The sequence below is a fragment of the Choristoneura fumiferana genome, chromosome 3, assembly GCF_025370935.1.
Source record: "Choristoneura fumiferana chromosome 3, NRCan_CFum_1, whole genome shotgun sequence".
NCBI lineage: Eukaryota > Metazoa > Arthropoda > Insecta > Lepidoptera > Tortricidae > Choristoneura > Choristoneura fumiferana.
The window spans coordinates 21,251,200-21,256,073 of record NC_133474.1 but is presented as its reverse complement, the minus strand read 5'-3'; the positions used below and the strand labels follow the sequence as shown (position 1 = coordinate 21,256,073).

Sequence of the window (4,874 nt, the reverse complement as noted above, 5' to 3'; positions counted from 1 at the left end):
CTTGGGTCTTGAAATGGATTGTGGATTACGTTATGAGAAGCACATTGCAAGGTCGGTTGGAAGTTGCTTCTATAAACTTAAAATCCTGTATAGAATTAGGCCATTTATAAGTGAAAGCTTGCGCATTCAGCTGGTGGAGTCACTGATTTTGTCTAAGTTGAACTATATGGATACAGTGTATGGTCCACGCCTTCTTGCGAAAACGAAGAGACTTGTACAGCGAGTGCAAAATGCTTGTGCACGTTTTGTTTTAGCATTCCATTGAGGGCTCATGTCACTCCATTTTTAAATAAATATAGTATCCTTAAAATGCAACACAGACGCAAGCTTCACCTTGCCTGCCTCCTCTTTGGAGTAGTAAAGAATAAATCCCCACCGTATCTTTTTGAGAAGTTGTCTTGGTCTTCTGGCCATCAAGTTCGCGGAGCTCGGCAGTGTGGTGTGCAACTGTTGACACATCGTCATGCTTCAGCTGCCTTCCGCGGTAGTTTCCGATATGCTGCCACAAAATGTTGGAACAATATCCCACCGCCAATTAGGGACCTGAAAAATATATGTGGCTTTAGAATTAAACTTAAAAAGCATATGAATGAGCACCAGCAAAAGCAGGAAACTCTTATTCATGACACCAGTTGCATTTAGAGAGTTTTTGTCTTGTTTATTTTTGTTTATTTGTCAATTAAAATAACGGCATTGCCCGTGGGAATATCGGGATAAAAAGTAGATGTGTTGCTTCAGATCTCCAGCTTTCAAGGCGTCAAATTACATCCAAATCCATCCAGCAGTTTTGTGGCAAACATGGGCACACGCACACGTGCACACACACACACACACACACACACGCGCACACACACATGCATAGAAACTTTCGCATTTATAATATTAGTATAAAGTAGGATCATTTACTAGGTACTTATGTATTTCTATTGTGTACCTATAGTTAGTGTTTAGTTCATTGTATCTTCATATTATTTGTTTGGCTTATTTATAATTATGGGTCATGGATGTCTACAAACCTTTTGTTTTGCGCCCCTTCTGCATGGCATTATCTAGCTGTGCATGCTTTTTTGAGACTGCCACGTTGGATTTGTTCATGGACTCCGAATGGGACGTTTGCTGTTGTTATTGTCATCTTTCGGGTACCTTGGCCATTTGGGAACCTGCAAGACGTGCGTTGTAGTGTATAACAAAGTTATGGAGCTTATGGTTGTTGTGAATAATGATAAGGATAACAGCTTGATTTTGTTTTTTTTTATTTTTTATTTTAGGTTATAACTAGCGCCACTTTTTTACATACCTGTTGTTTGCGTTCCATGGGCGCTGCCGTGACTGTGATGTTTGTTTGAACATCGCTATAAGTACCGTTGGCGCTTTGTTTGCACTGATATTTTATGGTAATGGTAATGGATTATTCGGAACTCATTCTTTTTTGCACGAACTATGAATCCATCCATGCCACGTCTATAGCACAGAGTACTTTTTTTCTTTTTTCTTTTTTTAATGCCACGTCAATAATTGCATTATTGGCAAAGGCAATAGGCCTATACAGACGTGCATATTATTCTCTTTTTTCTTTTATTTATATTTTGTGTAGTTATTTTTATGTTGTAAATTACTAGTTTTGTGTATTGTAAAAAATTGTTTTAGTTGTCGAGTTCGCTGCTGTTTTGTTTTGTTTTTTTAACACTTAAATGGTTCCAACGGAAGACCAGCGTCGGCCGCAAGGTTGACATCATGCTGAGTGGGGACCATTTCGTGACAAAATTTATTTACTTTTTTTCTTTTTCTTTTATTTGTAAAAATGTCACGAATAAATGTTTTTCTTTCTTTCTTTCTTTCTTTAGTAAGTTTTTTTCCTGCTATCATTTTTACATTCCAGAATTGAGCAATACGGCATAATAACGTAAACTGTACTAAACGTGATCATACTCTACGCAATGTTGAACACGACTGGCATCGAGTAAACTTATCTCCGCTTACTTGTGGCACGCACGCTGCACCTACATAGCACTTCCACTTGTTTATATTCTTCCGTGGAATATTTGATAATGGAATTTTCGAGTAAGGCTTTTGAATTGTTTTTTTTCTGGCTTTGATATTTGAGGAAACGAGCGATATGCGCCTCGCAGGTCATCTCAGATATTACTTTTAAAAGAAGTTACATATTTAAGCTCATTTTATTACTAAGTTAAATTGTTATGGCCTTGAACTTGTTTTTACACCAATGAAGATGTTTTTTTAATAATGACCGGCCATCGCCAATCCGTTATTTACATTAAATCTCTTCTAAAGAGTCCAAAAGAGAACCCTATGTCCCTCCACCCCGTCACGGAGTGAAGGCGAAGAAACCGAGTTGCGTATAAATGGAACCTTTTCGCTCCAAATATGATATTGACGTTACATACATCCGCCAAAGAAATCATCGCGAAAATGATTGTGAAAAGAGTTCATCTTTGTGCACGTTCAGTTTCCTCGACTCGGCGATTCTTGTTATTAGTTTTTATTATTTAAAAGTAGTTACTGGGCTGGCTATTCAGGGATCTTACTATATTCCCATGGGAATACCCCATTTACAAGTGCATTTATTTAGTAGGATTGATCGAACCTTTTTGGAGTTTCACTTTCAGCGTCATAGTTGACGAATGTTAATGTTTGGAAATTGGAGCTCCAGACACGTCGATGCTATATGTACCTACATTATTAAATTCCATCATCCAGATTTCAGCCGAATTGCAGCTTGGAGCTTGGTTTTCGAGATGTTTTAGGTCAAAGGTTTATAATAGAGTAATGTAAAGATATATAAGTTCATATCCCTTTCAAGAAAAGAGCGTACACCTTCCTAAAAACCCGGCAACGCACTTGTGACGCTTCTGGTGTTGCAGGTGTCCATTAGTGACGGTAATCGCTTACCATCAGGCGATCCGTTTTCTCGCTTTCCCCCTATTACATAAAAAAAGTTGTGAACATGTAAGCAGAAAAGTGAAATAAAACCATTAAACTCGATTAAAAATTTCGGGATTTAACTGAATTCCCATGGAAATTCCCAAATTCATCTTGGTTTTTATTAACATTACATAAAACACACCGGTACCAAATTTGGTGTGTCTAAACTTAATTTTCTGATTTTCTCCCGTTGCCGTGCCAATATATCGGAATAAAAAGCAGCCTAGATCTATTAGCAGCGGTTTTGCTCCCGTCGGTTATAATCATGTCAAAGAAGCAAGCAATCAAGCGAACATACAAGTATGCAACCAAGCATAATGTTGGCTCATATACTGAGAGGCAAAAAATCTGGCCCTCAAATGTATGCAATCTAGGTAAGGACTCAAGGGCAAACTGGCAAATACACATATTTCTCTAACACGTAACTCCTATTAGTCCTCTTAAACCAGATTGTCATAAACGCGTCAGAGGCGCCCTCTGTCAGTCGCGCGTCAGTTTTGCGCTAACTCGCCCGCTGCCCGTCAACTGTCGTTGTCCGCAAAACACCGAATTACGCGGTTACCGCACTTCGCGTAATTGGGTTGCTTTGAGCCGTGCGATATAGCCGCGGTGGCCTAGTGGTTTGACCTATCGCCTCTCAAGCAGAGGGTCGTGGGTTCAAAACCTCTGAGTTTTTCGAAATTTTTGTGCAATTACATTTGAAATTTACCACGAGTTTTGCGGTGAAGGAAAAACATCGTGAGGAAACCTGCACAAAACTGCGAAGCAATTCAATGGTGCGTGTGAAGTTCCCAATCCGCACTGGGCCCGCGTGGGAACTATGGCCCAAGCCCTCTTGTTCTGAGAGGAGGCCTGTGCCCAGCAGTGGGACGTATATAGGCTGGGATGATGATGATGATGATGAGCCGTGCGAGCTGCTGCAACTATTGCAGTGTAGCAGCTCACGCAAGATTATAAAAAATACTTTAATTAAAACGTAACTTTTTAGGTTACGTACCCAAAGGGTGCCAACAGAACCCTATTACTGAGACTGCGCTGTCTGTCTGTCTGTCTGTCCACGGCTCTATCTCTCGAGTCGTAATAACTAGACACTTGAAATTTTCACATATGATGTATTTCTGTTACCGCTATAACAAAAAATACTAAAAACAGAATTTAATAAATGTTTGAGGGTTGCTCCCATACAACAAACTTGTTTTTTTTGCCGTTTTTTATTTGATATTAATACCGACAACATGTATCCGCTTGAAATATTCATAGAATACTTAATACAACTACGTATCCACCTCCATCACCATCTGCTTATGTCTATTTCTTACTTCTTTTTATTGTAAAGGTTGCCCGGAAGAGTTCTGAAGCGGTATTCGTTCGTACAATACAGAAAAGTACAAACAAGGTAAACCATCATGAGCGACTTTATTGGTCAAGGTTTTTTTTCTTTTAATAACCCATACGTGTCCCACTGCTGAGTAAAGTCCTCACCTCCACAACTCCCGTTCTGGCGCTTTGTCAGGCCAGTCCTTTGCGGACTTGTCCAAATCGTCCCGCTCTCTCCTTTCTCGGCCTGCCTCGCCGTCGCTGCAATAATATTCACTACGCGACGAATATTTTTCATGTACCATTGTACTGGTACAAAACGCAACCCATCACTATTCCCGCGCTGCGCCGCGAGGACCCAAATATGCCTTAAAGATGCCCGTGGTTTGCAGTGGTCATTTTTTCACGCCTCAGGGCGGGTAAATACGCGATGAGGTTTACCTCTCCGCGTGCTTGCTTTACTGATTGCATTTTTTACGAAGAATTAAAAATAAATAAAACATTTTATCGTCGTTGTTTGTATGTTTTGTTACCAGGGTATCAAACTATATAACTATACGTGAAGAGGTAACAGACGGACAGAGCTATTTTCGCATTTATAAATTAGTACGAAT

At 39.8% G+C, this 4,874-nt stretch overlaps 1 long non-coding RNA gene across 1 annotated transcript; it reads right to left on the bottom strand.

Moving 5' to 3' along the window:
- Nucleotides 1-274: 274 nt before the first annotated feature.
- On the bottom strand, nucleotides 275-1,668 carry LOC141426279 (uncharacterized). The gene is made up of 3 exons (XR_012451218.1): nucleotides 1,298-1,668; nucleotides 1,017-1,160; nucleotides 275-543 (listed from the first exon to the last, which is right to left on the bottom strand). It is a non-coding gene; the product is annotated as an uncharacterized lncRNA (long non-coding RNA).
- Nucleotides 1,669-4,874: the final 3,206 nt, after the last annotated feature.